The sequence below is a fragment of the Mus caroli genome, chromosome 13, assembly GCF_900094665.2.
Source record: "Mus caroli chromosome 13, CAROLI_EIJ_v1.1, whole genome shotgun sequence".
Taxonomy (NCBI): Eukaryota; Metazoa; Chordata; class Mammalia; order Rodentia; family Muridae; genus Mus; species Mus caroli.
Genome location: NC_034582.1, coordinates 72,764,465 through 72,780,791, shown reverse-complemented (window position 1 = coordinate 72,780,791; position 16,327 = coordinate 72,764,465). Strand labels below are relative to the sequence as shown.

Sequence of the window (16,327 nt, the reverse complement as noted above, 5' to 3'; positions counted from 1 at the left end):
TGGTGGTGGTGGAAAATGAAGCCAAGCTCACTTGGTGGTGGTGGTGGTAACAGTGGTGGTTTTTGAATAGGGTCTCTCTATGTAAGTAACCCTGGCTCTCTTAAAGTTTGCTATGTAGATTAGGCTGCCTTTAACACAGAGATCCTCCTCCCTCTGCCTCCTGGATGTTAGGACTAAAAGTGTACCATGCCCACCCAAACTGACTTTCATAATAATCCTATCTTAGTACTAACCAACTTCCTAGATAATGACACTAATCAATTCATGAAAGCAGAATCCTCATGACCTAGTCACTTCTTAAGTGTTCTACCTGTTGACACAGAGAATAGAAGTTAACTATCAGCACACAAACTTTAGGTGGCACATTCATTCTATTGTGATGTCTATTATAGCCTAGGAAAATTGTTGAAAGTGTATACAGAGAGGCTGGAGAGATGGCTCAAGGGTTAAGAATGGTACTGCTCTTGCTGATGTCCAGGATTGATTCCCAGCACCCACATGGTAGCTCAAAACCTTCTATAACACCAGTTCCAGTAAATTAAATACTCAACTGAAATACTCTAAAACTGTATGCATATGGTACACATATACACACTCAGATACAGACACAAAAAAAAATTAACCATTTTTTAAAGTATATGTAGGGGGACACTACATTACAGAAGCAAATGTTCATAATTGAAATAATTCCCACAATAAAGTGGTTACATTCTTGTGAACTGGCAACTAATATCTACAGGACCTAAACATAAGTATATAAAGCTATGTTATTCTTTCTTGTTTGTATCAAGCAGCAAAACTGAGGAAATGTTTACTATCAGAAAAGTCACAGATTTCAAAGCAAGCAGAATGCATAAGAAACAATTCATCCCCTTTATGGTTATATTACTGGGTTCAGGGTGCCATCAGTAGCTCAAGGCCCTGTATTTGAGCCCAGCATTAGGAAGGAGGAGGAGGAGGAGGAGGAGGAGGAAGAGAAAGAAAGAACAACAGCAACAACTTCAAGCCAGTCAGTGCTACACAATGAGACACTGTCTTAGAAACATTTTAAATGACCCTATTATAAACTTTAGCTATTAACATAATGTAATATTGACAGGAAAAATCATATAAATCATTAAAGCAAACTTTAAAGCACAGAAATAAATTGTTGTTTATAGTCAACAAATGTGCTGAGAATTTCACTGCGGAAAATATATCCTTCAAATGGTTAAAAATGAAAACTGGATCCATACATGAGAAGATGACACCCATTCTCTGGCTCACAATTTATATAGAACAGAACATAAAATGGACAATTAATCTATCCCTATAGCTATGTGTAACACCAAAATCATGCTCATTTTTTGTTGTTGTTGTTGCTAAAGAATGAATCCATGGCTTCACTTATGGCAGTGAAGTGTCCTATGACTAAATTACATCCCCATCCTGAAATACATTTTTGTTCAACTAGAAAGAGCTCATGAACTATTTCTCTTTGATTGTTTGGGTGGATAGAATTAAACATGATGCAGTAGCTGTAAAGAACTTTTCTGCCACTCACCTGCCAGTATACTTAAGCATGAAGAACTGTTAAAAGTCAAGTGAATACAGATGTATTTGAAAGTGGGTTTGACTATAATCGGTTTTACAAATGGAAAGAGTCAACATTCAGATCCCTGGAGAACTTTGCCCTACTCAGAAAGATCCTCCCTATCAACCACCACTGAAATATTACCTCTCCTTAAAATTGCAGTGCCATGGCCTCTTTGCAAATTATGCTAATATATTTAGGGAAACTATACTTCCCTTAGCAAAAGTCTTTTTTTTTAATGCGCAGTTCCTCTCTATGCATTTTCTTTGATTATAGAAAGGAAAATAACTTATATTTATAGCATGGATACAAGAAAATGCCCAAATGCATATAAAACTGGTATCAGTTTATAGAAATTGCAAGTATATTAATGATTTTTCATATTTGAAAAATAAAATTCATCACCACGAATCCACTTTGCAATACAAAGGCAGAAATGATACTGTTGTTAAAATTGTTCAAAACTGGGCTTTATTTTTTGAAGTTAATTTATTTTTCTTAAATAAAGAGTTGATGATATAACTTATGTTAGAAAATTTGATATATCACAAAGTAGAAGAGTTACAGCATGTGTCAACAATCAACCAGGAAAAATTAATCTGATTCATAATTCACATTGAGAATGTCTAGGTAGTCAATCAAGTGATTTGTAATCATAAAGGTTGCCAGAAATTAAATAAATAATAAGCCAAGCAAGCACCTCATAATTTTCCTTTTAATATTGTATTCATTATGTCTTCTTTTATTGCCATTTTTGATCACTGTTTCTTAGCAGCACAAATTAGAGCACATATATTTACTTAGAAGTTTTTCATTATTTATCAGACTAAAGGATATACCGTTGGAATGGCCAAAGTATATAATATTTTCCTATAAAATTAAGTCATAGTGATTGTTGCTCAAACAAGAAAAATTGTATTTCCAAAATATTTCCCCATTTATTTTTAAATTAGTTAGTGGATGAGTGATTCAGAAAAGTCCATTTCAATTCTGTATATCTGATTAAGTTATTTCTATATATTCTAAAATAAATAAGTCAGTCACTGAAATACAGTTTCTATCAGACTTTATGTTTCCTGTTGCATCAAGTTAATATATTTACTGTACATTCTTTTTTTTTCAGTCAAAATTATGACATAACCAGATGCTAAAAAGAAGTTTGACATATATGTGCAATTATAAAACAAAGTACAAAGCCAATGGAAATCTTTACATGTTACTAACAGAATAATATAATAAATGGGTATTTTTAAATGTAAACCTGTTGAATCATGTAAAATGTATCAGTTTAGTAGTTCTAGACATAATAATCACTTTAATAAAAGCTTCATGACATCAGGATAATACCTTTAAAGCAAATGAAATTTTCATATGATAGCAAATAGGACATCATTTTATTTCCCTTTCATGATTTCCAAGCAGAAATGTCCTTTTCCAACTTGAACTCCTAATACCCAAGCATGTGGAAACCTTCTTCAGGAAAATAATAGATTAAGGTCTATGAATCTTAAAATCTAATATCTATTTTTAAATTAGCTACTTAATTTTGTAGGTCATTTTTTCTATCACAAATAGTTGTTCAGAATTACAAGTTCTATGAATTGACTCCAAAGTGCTAGTATGATTACATGGAGACCTTGAGGAAAGTCATGTTTATAGATACCTTTTCAGGCTGGACTGAGACTTCCCCCACCAAGCATGAAACTACATCCACAGTGAGAGAGAAGTTCTTAGAAGGCATACTGCCACGGTATGGGCTTTCCCACATGACAGTGTCAATCAACCAGCTTCTGTGTCCCAGGTAAGTCAGAGACTAGCCAATATTCTAGAGATTAATTTAAAACTTTATTGTACATATGGACCCCAGAGTTCAGGACAGGTAAAATAGATAAATAAAATCCTAAAAGAGACTTTAACTAAATTGACCTAAAAGACTGGGGATGGCTGAGTAACTCTCCGTCCCTTTGCTCTCTACCAGGTATGAAACTCCCCTTACCAGATGGGACACACCTCTTTAAAAATCATGTTCCAGATACTACCACACCCCACCCCCATTGTTCTTAACATACAGGCAGAGGGCATCACTGAGTTCAAGGATGGCCAATTGCTGGACTATCTCAAAGGTGTCCAGTGGCCTCATAAACATGTTTGTCCTAAATGTAATACTCTATCAAATGGCTCCTCCTCCTGAACTGGTGGCCCAGAGACTGGGTTCTTACAAAGAGATACCATCATGGGTCATTAGAGTCTTGTTACAAAGGTCCCTATGTCATCATCCTGACCACTCTGACATCTCTAGATGTCACACAAACTTGAATCACAGAGTCATTTTGCAATTGAAGACTAAAACAGACCAGCAGGGAGAAACTCAGCTTCATAACTCCCTCCTGTTTCCCATTGATGAGTTCCCTACCCATGCCCCAAAGATGTCATGAGGACTTAGTGATGACAACCCTGACCCCCTCTAAAATATAATAGTCCAGTCACCAATACATCCAGGCCTAAATTAACTGAGTCATAAAGACATAGCCCTGCATCATCCTGAGTGAGGTAACACAATCACAAAAGAACTCAAATGATATGTACTCACTGATAAGTGGATATTAGCCCAGAAACTTAGTATACCTGAGATATAAGAGACAATTTGGAAAACACATGAAACTGAAGAAGAACGAAGACCAAAGNGTGNACACTTTGCCCCTTCTTAGAATTGGAAANAATCACCCATGGAAGGAGTTACAGANACAAAGTTTGGAGCTGAGACAAAAGGATGGACCATCTAGAGACTGCCATATCCAGGGATCCATCCCATAATTAGCCTCCAAACGATGACACCATTGCATACACTAGCAAGTGTTTGCTGAAAGGACCCTGATATAGCTGTCTCTTGTGAGACTAGGCTGGGGCCTAGCAAACACAGAAGTGGATGCTCACAGTCAGCTATTGGAAGGACCACAGGGCCCCCAATGGAGGAGCTAGAGAAAGTATCCAAGGAGCTAAAGAGATCTGCAACCCTGTAGGTGCAACAACATTATGAACTAACCAGTACCCTGGAGCTCTTGACTCTAGGTGCATATGTATCAAAAGATGGCCTAGTCGGCCATCACTGGAAAGAGTGGCCCATTGGACACGCAAACTTTATATGCCCCAGTACAGGGGAACGCCAGGGCCAAAAAATGGGAATGGGTGGGTAGGGAAGTGGGAGGGAGCGTATGGGGAACTTTTGAGATAGCATTGGAAATGTAATTGAGGAAAATATGTAATAAAAAATATTTAAAAAACAGTAAAATAAACCAAAAAGAAATACAAAAAAAATTAAATTATAAGTTATGTAGGAAAATGTACTTAGAATGTATATATGGAGCAATTTTATGCAATCTCAGACATAAAAATATAAAAAATTTTCATGGTTTCTCTCATTTGAAATATATACAATCATGCATGTATCCATGTGTCTTAGAGTTATTATTGCTGAAATATATGGTACTAAATATGTAAAATCCAATGTAAGGCCCTACAGCTTTCATTACAAATATCCAAAAATGTATGAACATTATTTCAACTGTATAGACTTGCATCTAATTAATCTTGGTGTAAAATATTTTTGTTTACTTGGTAGTATTTTTATAATAATGCTTATAAATTAAAAAAGAAAATTCCCAAAATTTGTTTATATATCTCACCTGTTTGGAGTATAAATTACGAAAATAAATCAATAATTTCTCAGCTACATAAAAAAAAAGAAAACCAAATTCTAAGAAAACAAACAATCCAATAATAATGGGGACATGTAACTGAACAGAAGTACTTCAAAAGAAGAATACAAATGGCTGAGAATTATGTGAAAAATGTTCATCATCTTTAGTTATTAGGGAAATGGAAATTAAAATCACATGGATATTTAATCTTATACCAGTTAGAATGACTAAGATTATATGGAACACTCAGAGGGTGGATGAGGAGGAGGGGATAAAATATGGAGTATAAAAATAAATTAATTTTAAAAAAAACCTGAGCCACTAGTTTAAAACCAAACACTGAGAAGATAATATTCATGAAAAAGCTTTGAAATTATTCTTTTACCTCTCATCCACTCTTTCAAAAGTTCCCGCTTAGTTCACCATTATTTCAAAGAAAAATAAAAGAAAATTTAGCTTTACAAAAAAAAAAGAAGAAGACATAGCCCTGTTACTAGATGTTTTCATGAGATTAGATATAGCTGGCACTAACACTGAGATAACCTTCCTGACAAAACAAATGTTATGTTAGACTGAAACAAATAATAGATGCTGATATAGACAGATGTGAGACTACTCAGTTTATGATAATAAAAAGTCTACTCCATAACAAAGCCTATGAACTTCGGGAAGTTCCATGGTTGGGCCTTATAGTTATCAGAGAAAGAGTGTGGGGAGGATAAACCTACTCCATCTTGAGACCACCCTCCATCTTTAGAGAAACTTGATCTATAGCTGAACCCAGGCTGCACCCAAGTATTAGGAAAGACCCCACTGCTTTTCCTTGGCCCCAGAGTTACTCCCTAGCTACTTCCTAGCAACAGTCAATCAAAGACTAGTCTGATTGTTTCAAATGTACTTTCAGACTATTTGTGATTGTTCATGGCTAACCCTCCTTGCTTGCTTGCCATTCCCTATAAAACCTTATCCTGATGGAGCCTTGGGGCTGCTCCACCTTCCTGTCCTGCTGTGTCAGGGTTGGCAAAGAGCCCAAACTCAAGCTTGTAATAAAAAGACCCTAATGTAATCAATTAATTAATGTAACATTGAAGTTAGCTCCTTGGTGGCCTTTTGGGGTTCATGAACATTTCTTGGCACAATAACTGAATAGTCACTGAAAAGCACACTCCCATTTCAGGTTGAAAGCCATGTTACAGCCTTTATCACAGCAATTGATAAGTTTCCTTTTCTTTCTTAGAGAGAATAACCATTCTTTAATTCAATAGCTATTTGTTAGACAGCCTGTGTCATGGAGCACATCAAAAATGGAAATGCAAAATTCCATCAAACAGGTAACTTTTGTACTTACCCTTAAAAAAAAGTCTAGTACAGCAACAAAAAGGCACACAACTAAGAACCATAAACTACAATTTCTACAACATAGCCCTGAAGTGGGAAAGCTCAGTGAGAGGAGCTATTCTCCAAGAAAAGTGATTCTCACATGGGAAGCTGCTACTTACAAGATGAGTCACAACAAAAATATGACTGAAGTCAAGAGTGCAAAACAGACTGTCATTGTCCCATGACCAAGAGCCACTGAGTTTGCCAAGAATGCAAGGACTAAGCATGCTGTTGGATGAGAAAATAAAAGGCTGTCATGAGTGAGGCTGGAGCAATCTGCAGTGGCCTGATAGCAGAAAACCACTAAAGACTAGAAATAATGGATCTATATATTTTATAAACAATAAAGGCCATAGTACAATTTTTTAATTTATTTTATTTATTTACATTTCAATTGATGTCCCCCTTCCTGGTCTCTCCTCTACAAACACTCCACTTCCCTCCCCTTTGGCTCTAAGAGGGTGGTCCCCCACCTACTTACTCCCTGCTGACTCCTCCAGCAACAAGCCTCCACAAGACCAAGCACCTCCCCTCCCACTGATGCCAGACAGTCTTCTGCTACATATGTAGTGGGGGACCACAGATCCACCCATGTATACTCTTTGGTTGGTGGTTTAGGCCCTGTAGTCTGGTTGGTTGATGTTGTTCTTCCTATGGTATTGAAATCCCCTTCAGTTCCTTCAGTTCTTCCCCTAACTTTTCCATTGGAGTCTCCAGGCTCAATTCAATGATTGGCTGTGAGTATCTCCATCTGTCTTAGTTAGGTGCTGGCAGATCCTCTCAGAGACTACCAGGCTCCTGTCTGTAAGCACTTCTTGACATCAGCACTAGTATCAGAGTTTGGTATCTGCAGATGGGATGGATCCTAAGGTGGGACAGTCCTTGAATGGCTTTTCCTTCAGTCTCTGCTCCATTTGTTGTTGTTGTTGTGTTGTTGTTGTTGTTGTTGTTCCTGTATTTCCTTTAGCCAGGAAAAATTCTGAATTAAAAATTTTGAGATGTATGGGTAGACCCCATACCTTTACTAGGAGCCATATTTATCTACTAGAGGTGGACTCTTCAAGTCCTATCTCCCCGCTGTTGGGTGTTTTGGCTAATGTCATGAAATCACAGACATCTGAGGCCATATCTCAGGTAGAACACTAACCTATCATGTGCAAGGCCCAGGAGTCAATCTTTACAGCCACAAATGCAATAAAATAACTCTTACAGAAACATAAGATTCCACTTTTTCATTGACAATGGTTGTGCTGGCTAATTTTATGTCACTTGACACAGGCTAGAGATATCTGAGAGGAAGGAATCCAACTTGAGACATGCCTCTATAAGACTTGGCTGTAGGCAAGACTGTAGAGCATTTTCTTAATTGATGACTGATGTGGAAAAGTTCAATTCATTGTGGATGGGTTCACACACCTGGACTGGTTGTGATTCTTGGATCTGTAAGAAAGTAGAATGAGAAAACCAAGGGGAGCAAGTCCATAGGCAGCACCCCCCCCCCATGGCTTCTGTATCAATTGCTGCCTCCAGATTCCTATGCTGTCTGAGTTCCTGTACTGACTTTCTTCAGTGCTAGATTATGGATGTGGACTTGTAAGCCAAATAAACCCTTTCCTCCCCAACTTGCTTTTGGTCATGGTGTTTTATCAGAAAAAATAGTAATCTTAACTAAGACAATAGTCAAACATTTTCTATTTCATGATATATCTGCTATACAATAATTAACTACTATTTTAGATGATCTGTCTAATATTAAATGCATTTTCCAGAGCCCTAGTGCCAGCCTGTAGAAAACATGAGAATTACCAGTTCTACTCCTTAAAGAGTGAAGCAGATATTCAGGATATTCCTAAATATTCCTAAGAGGTACCATACAGATTCTACTTCAAGAATTCCAGGCAGAAACTGACGTGAAAACAACAGTCCTCCTCATACCCAGCTCTGATGCCTATGCACCACAAAAATAATCAGCATGGAACAATAACCCTATGGATGCAGTAATGCCATGCATACATTGTTGGTAACCTACAACTTTCTAACTGGACTTAAAACCCACTCAACACAAGGGAAGACATGCCTGGTACTTGAAACCTAGCCAACTACCCACAAGTAAAGTTATGGCTTGTGAAGGAAAACTTACATCTGGCACTTTACTATACCAGCATAATCTCTAACTACATTTAAATATTTCTTCTTATACTCACAGATAAGTGTAGTTCTCACCCCTCATGAAGGAAGCTTCTCTTTTCAACAGATGGAGATCACTACAGAAAGCCACAACTAATCAAATGCAGAGCTGAAAACCCAGTCTCAGTGACTATATCTATACAACAACTCCTGACCTAAGACTCGGGGATCATTGTGGAAGAGAGAGACTAAAGATTGTAAGTGGCTCCTGGGCATATACCCAGAAGATATTCCAACTTGTAATAGGGACACATGCTCCACTATGTTCACAGCAGCCTTATTTATAGTAGCCAAAAGCTGGAAAGAACCCAGATGTCCCTCAACAGAGGAATGGATACAGAAAATGTGGTACATTTACACAATGGAGTACTACTCAGCTATTAAAAACAATGAATTTATGAAATTCACAGGCAAATGGATGGATCTGGAGGATATAATCCTAAGTAAGGTAAACAAATCACAAAAGAACACACATGATATGCACTCACCGATAAGTGGGTATTAGCCCAGAAACTTAGAATATCCAAGATACAATTTGCAAAACATATGAAACTCAAAAAGAAGGAAGACCAAAGTGTGGATACTTCCTTCCCTCTTGGAAGGGGGAACAAAATACAAATGGACAGAGTTACAGAGACAAAATTCAGAGCTGAGACTGAAGGAAGGACCATCCAGAGACTGCCCCCCCCCTACTGGGGATCCATCCCATAAACAACCACCAAACCCAGACACTATTGCATATACCAACAAGATTTTGCTGACAGGACCCTGATATAGCTGTCTCCTGTGATGCTATGCCAGTGCCTCACAGTGGATCTCAGAACTGGATGCTCACAGTCATCTATTGGGTAGAACACAGGGTCCCCAATGAAGGAGCTAGAGAAAGTACCCAAGGAGCTGAAGGGATCTGCAGTCCTAGAGGAGAAACAACAATATAAACTAACCAGTACCTCCAGAGCTCATGTCTCTAGCTGCACATGTAGCATAGGATGGCCTAGTCAGCCGTTAATGGGAGGATAGGCCCTTAGTCTTTCGAAAATTCTATGCCCCAATATAGGGAAATGCCAGGGCCAGGAAGTGGAACTGGGTGATTTGGGGAGCAGGGGGAGATGGGAGGGTGTAGGGGATTTTGGAGAGGAAACTAGGAATGGGGATAGCATTTGAAATGAAAATGAAGAAAACATCCATTATAAAAAAAAAAAGATTATAAGTGTCAGAAGATCAGAAAGTTTGCTGTGTGATTGTGTCTCCCAGTGATGTCAAAAGCAACACTCATAATATCTCACCAACAACCTTCTGGTTTCCATCTGTTCCTGGAGCTGACCCTGTGCCACAGATCTCCATACCTAGATCCTGACAGGGGAGAGCAGGTTTCCAAGGAGTGCTAACACACCTGAGAACACAGGTAAGACCACCACTTCTGCTCACACACCTGGCCCAAGAGGGACCCATCCAGAGACATCAGGACACAGGAACCAAGGAACAGCCAGAGACCCAATCATTCTGGTTTCCATCTGTGCCCCAGAGCTGACCCTGTGCCACAGCAATCCAGATCCAGATCCTGCCTGGAAGGAGCTGATCTCCCAGCAGTGCTGACACACCTGTAAGCACAGGTAGGACCACACTTCTTCTCTGAAGGACCCATCTGGAGCCCAAAGGAAACAGGAACCAAGGAACAAACAGGGACAGGATCCTTCCTGTTTACATCTATGTCTGGAGCTGAACTTGTGTCCCAGCTCTCCATAGTCAAATTCCTCTAGAAGAGAACTGATCTCACAGAAATACTGACACACAGGCTCAGAGACATTAAGAGCAGCTAACACCAAAGATAACGAGATGGTGAGAGGCATGGGCAAGAACAAAAGCAACAGAAATCAGTGATTACTCGGCATCATCAGAAACCAGTTCTCCCACCACAGCAAGTCCTGGATAACCCAACACACTGGAAAAGCAAGACCCTGAATTAAAATCACATCTCATGATGCTAATAAAGGAGAAAGGCATGAATTATTCCCTTAAAGAAATACAGGAGAATACAGATAAACACGTAGAAGCTGCTACAGTAGAAACACAAAAATTCCCTAAAGAATTACAGTAAAACAAAACAAAAATGTGAAGGAATTGAACAAAACCATCCAGGATCTAAAAATAAATATTATAATGAAATCAATAATAAAAATTCTGAGACAAGTTATCAAAAAAATTTAAGCAATAACATTTTTTCAAGTGTGTGTGTTAGTGTATATATGTGTGTGTACATATAGTGTGTTTGTGTGTTTTGTGTGTGTGTGTGTATAAAACTCATTTTGCAAAGTCTAAAGATTAATATAAGGCCTCAATCACCCTCCACATTATCTTTTTAAAATATTTTGAGATTTCATTTATTTTTATGTGTCTGAGTGTTTGTTTGACCGAATGTATGTCTATGCACAATATATGTGCAGTGTTCACTGAGGATATAAGAAGGAACTAGATCCCCTGAGACTAGAGTACAGATGGTTGTTGGCTGCTATGTGGGTGCTAGGGGTTGAACCCACGTTTTCCTCTGAGAGATCAGTCAGTGCTACTTTGCAACCTCTCTAACCCTTTCACCTTATTTTTGAGATAGGTAGTTCTCTCAGCACATGAAGCTCACATTTTGGCTAGTCACTGACCAGTAAGCCCCCATTCAATAGCAGAATTGTGGTTAGAAGCACATGACAACATCTGGCTTTCCTGTGGGGTTATCAAGTTTATGCCACAAATAGTTTACCCAGCAGGCATCTGCCCACCCCCCAGATCTTCCTTTTTCACTCTTATTTTGATTGCATACACTCAACCAATGAAGCATCATACTTCACTATCCCAATAGGGGAACATCAGAGTAGTCTTCATAGCATCTCCAATGCATAAAGTAGGGATCCGTTTCCAATTGTGTCAACAGTGGAACTGAACCTGCTGCTTGGTTACTTCTATTGCCAAAGCTCCTTCCTCAACAACAGCTTAATATCTGCAAAGTGGATGTTGCCAATGTCACAAGGAAAAACAAAAAGATAAAATGATTATTATAGAATAAAATTTGCCTTTGGTTCCAAACCACTATATTCTGATAAACTTTTTTAAAAATCAAAGAAATGTTTAAAATTCTTCTTATACATAAAATTTTACACTTGTGTTTACTCTGGAACATTTGTTATACTCTAAAATATCATTGATTAAAATATAGAATAATCAACCCTAACCACAACCCCCAACTGAAAATTTTCTCAACTGTCTTAAAGGAAAGATTGTTTCTGACATGTGGAACCAGATGTGTCTAATGGTGATGCTCAAAGCATGGATGCAAGCCAACTCACATCCCTTGTCACCAATAGCAATAACTGTGGAAATTACAGAATATTTTTGTTAATGTTAGCAATATTCTCAATAGCATTAAATGCAATATGACTACAACCAAAATTACTTTGACATTTCCCAGAATTCTGAAAAATATTCCCACTTTTCATGCAGAAAAAGTACTTTAATTTCTAGCTACTTATTCACTCTCCTTAGTAAAGAAGTTGTGTAATAAAGTGTTCCTACCAATTCTTGAAATAGAATTTTTCTGGTTTCCACATGAAACTCAGCAAGAAGGAAGACCAAAGTGTGGATATATCGGTCCTTCTTAGAAGGGAGAACAAAGTAGGCAATGGCCCAAGCTTCTGACCTTCAGGCTAAACTCCTCCCCAGTCACCTAGCAACAGTAAAGACCATAAAAGGAGCTGTTAGGCCCCCACCTCACTCTCTTATGCTCTTACTTCTCACTCTCTTGCTTCTTATCCCTCTCTCTCCTCTCTGTCTTCTCTCCTTCCTCCTCTCGTTGTCTTCTCCTCTCCTCTCCTCTCTCCCTCTTACTCTCTAGCCTTCTCTCTCTCTCTCTCTCTCTCTCTCTCTCTCTCTCTCTCCTTCTTTCTCTCTCTCTTTCTCTCCTCTCTTCTCTCTCTCTCTCTCTCTCTCTCTCTCTCTCTCTCTCTCTCTCTCTCTCTCTCTCTCTCTCTCTCTCCTACCTTCTCTCTTTCCTGCTGCCTTTCTACAATAAAGCTCTAAAACCATAGAGAGTCTCTGATCATCAAGATCCACTGCACTCACTCTCACCAGTGTTGGGAACCTCTCTTCCCTCATCCCTCTCTCCCATAACCCCCAGTGGCTTTAGCAAAGTAGCCGGGAGCTCCCAGGTAGGGCTACACCAGGCTACCCCTTGCCACCCCCCAAAGAGTGGGTCAGAGGCTTAGATGGCGATCCGGGGATGAGAAGAAGGTAGATAGTAGCCCTCCCACACCAGACTGACCAGAGAATAGGTGGAACTCTGATGGAGAGTGGGTCTTCCCCTTCCCCCTCCTCCCCCAGGGCCCCATTTTAATTCCCAACATTTGGTAGCAGAGGATAATTTGGGCCATTGACTATGTGACTTCTAGACATGCTTCTCTTGTGGTGGCTGTAGGGCGCAGTAACTTAGGCATGAGCCAGAGTTCCAGGAGCATGAGGGAACGCCTACCGTGTCATGAAGATGAATTATCACCCTTTGGGGTTCAGACCTCAGCTCACCTGGAGACCAACCTGTCTGTGCATAGCCCAATTCCCCACAGCAACCAACCATTGGAATGAGCATAGGGTAAGGAGCTAGAGAAAGAACCCAGGAGTTGAAGGGGTTTGCAGCCTCATAGGAGGAACAACAATATGAACTAACCAGCAACCCCCAGAGCTCCCTGGGGTTAAACCACCAACCAAAGAGCACACTTGGTAGGACTTATGGCTCCAGCTGCATATGTAGTGGAGAATGGCCTTGTTGGTCACCAATGGGAAGAAAGGCCCTTAATCCTGTGAAGGTTCTGTGCCCAAGTATAGGGGAATGTCAGGGCCAGGACGTGGGAGTGGGTGGGTTGGTGAGCAGGGAGGAAGAGAGAGGAGATAAGGGGTTTTTGGAGGGGAAACCAGGAAAGGGGATAACATTTGAAATGTAAATCAAGAAAATATGTAGTAAAAAGGAATTTTTTCGTGAGGGTTGGGAAGAGGAGTAGACATTACTAAAAAACATTATGAGTAGAATTAATATTATGCCTCTGTATTATATAAAAGAATAATATATTCAAGTGAAACTGTTAGAAACCCTTCAGAAGCAGTAAAAAATACAACTCAAAATCACAGTTCTAGGAGCACACAGTTTCAGGATAATAGCTGCATCAATATTATTGAAACAATTGTTTCAGAAAAAAATTGAAAGATCAGATGAACAGATCCCAATTCTCTAACATTAGTAACTAATGAAGTAGAATGTACTGCCATGGGGACTGGATTTATATGTTCTAAAACGTTTCAGATAGTTGGCATTTGGAGTAAGCCAATATGATTCTATGTACTTTATAATGTAATCATAAAGGAGAACATTAGAAACACAAACTTTTGATCAAAAGCCTGTGACTCTTAGGAGAACCTATAATTTTTTAAAAATGGCTAAAAATCAATAAAATTGGTTTTTGTTGTTGTTGGTTTTTTTTTTTTTTTTGCTTGTTTGTTTTTTGTTTTGTTTTGTTTTCAAGACAGGGTTTCTCTGTGTAGCCCTGGCTGTCCTGGAACTCACTTTGTAGAGCAGGCTAGCCTCGAACTCAGAAATCCGCCTGCCTCTGCCTCCCAAGTGCTGGGATTAAAGGCGTGCACCACCACCACCTGGCTTAGGCTGCCTTTCTTGTTTTTTAAACATCAAAATAATTTTGTCTCAGCTATGTGTAGTTACTTACAAAAAGAAAAGGCTAAATTATAGCTAAGGTCCTCAGTTAGAGCAAGCAGAGTTCAGTGGAAAAGTAGAGCATCACACTAGGTCACAGCAATGGCCATACATAAAGCCTTGAGTTCCTCTTGCAGGCACAAACGAGGAGCATTCAGCAGAACTATTGAAACCATCTGCAGCAATCTGCTACACCATTCCATAGCCACCTGCAAACAAATAAGTTCTGTTAGCTTTTAAAGCACTGCAAAAACATGGTCAGTCATAATTGCATGTTTAAAAATATTTGGTATATTCTCTTTATCAACAAAGTCTTCATAATGTCCCTCTATCATCCTTCAAATTACTGAAACTGGGAGTTCTCTATAAGGCTACAAACTCTGAAGATGGTTTTTCATTTTGATTTCCAATTTCTACAATATATGGCTCAGCTCTAAACAAAAGTCTGTATTATCAAAATATATTATATACATTTATATACATGTATGTATGAAATTTTTGAATAATAAATTAAACATGTTATTTTTTGTGTGGTAAAATGAAAATCTAGTAGAAGTTAAAAATATAAAACCTGGCCTCTGTATTATCCTATAATCAGTTCTAAAATATGTTTTATATATAATATTACAGACACTAAAAAAAAGAAGTCAGGTTTATAATAAATGGTTCAGGGAAACAATATTATTTGAGATAAATATTAAGAAAGTACTTGCTGACACTCAGGAGAACAGGCCCTGTACCTTACCTGGGTAGTACAGTAGAGCTGACCCTGGTATGAGGAGAGAAAAAAAGATGGCTCCACCATTTTTCTGATATGCTGTGACATGAACAAGGGAGATATCCTCCCCTCATGCTCCTTGCTACCTACAGCAGGCAGAAGAGCTGGCCCCAAAGTCATCAGATCAGGAGAGCTGTCCCTGCCCCTCAGCTACTGCAGCACTCTAGAAAACACTCCCCAAAACTTGTCTGTCATGTAGTGGCATGGGTGAAAGAGAGATGTCCTCTGCAACCCTCACCCCTTGCTACCTACAGCAAGCAGAAGAGCTAGCCCTGGGGTCATGAGAGCAGGAAAACAAGCCCTGCACCTCATCTGGGCAACACAAAGAGTTGGCCCTTGTTGCCAGGATTGAAGGTGAGCTGAATCTGCTGCAGCACTTGGGAAAGCAGGCCCAGCACCTAACCTGAGCAGCACAATAGAGTTAACCCTGACAGTGTGGGTGTAGATTAGCTAGCCCTAAGGGCATGAGAGCTGGAGAGCTGGCACTGCCCCTTGCAGACAACAACATTGGATAGGCCAGCCAGGATAGGACAGGAAAGCTTATCTCCGTGAGGTGGGTTCATGGCAGTTAGAAGGCTGACAAGCCTAGAAACCTCTCAAGACCAGATCTAGGACTTTGAATTGGCCCACCCCAACATCTACCACATCAGTGAACTGCTGGAGCTGTGAACAGGGTGGTCCTACAAATCCTAAACTACAGAATCTCCATGGGCAACAAGAGGGTATGTGAGAGGAGTCCCAGTGAGGATCCAGTATTGATGGCAGAAGTCAGAGGCCTTGGACAAGACCAAGGAGTCATTACATGAACATTTGCAAGCAAAGACATCTAGGCAAAAGGGTATAGGGTGGAAGGCAGATACAGGGAAAAGGAGATGAGTGGGATTGGAATGTATGATGTGAAATTCACAAAGAACCAATCCAAAGTTAAAAGAAAGGAAAGAAGGAAGGGAGGAAGGAAGGAAGGAAGGAAG

At 39.3% G+C, this 16,327-nt stretch overlaps 1 long non-coding RNA gene across 2 annotated transcripts in view; it reads right to left on the bottom strand.

The window, feature by feature from the left end:
* Nucleotides 1-7,590: 7,590 nt before the first annotated feature.
* The window catches only part of LOC110308128, a 39,138-nt gene continuing 30,401 nt past the window's right edge, over nt 7,591-16,327 (bottom strand). For both annotated transcript variants that reach the window (XR_003834676.1, XR_003834677.1), the window contains exons 2-4: nt 14,592-14,787; nt 11,674-11,827; nt 7,591-8,091 (exon numbers count right to left, since the gene is read on the bottom strand). This is a non-coding gene — a long non-coding RNA (uncharacterized LOC110308128). The remainder of the gene's footprint in view (nt 8,092-11,673; nt 11,828-14,591; nt 14,788-16,327) is intronic.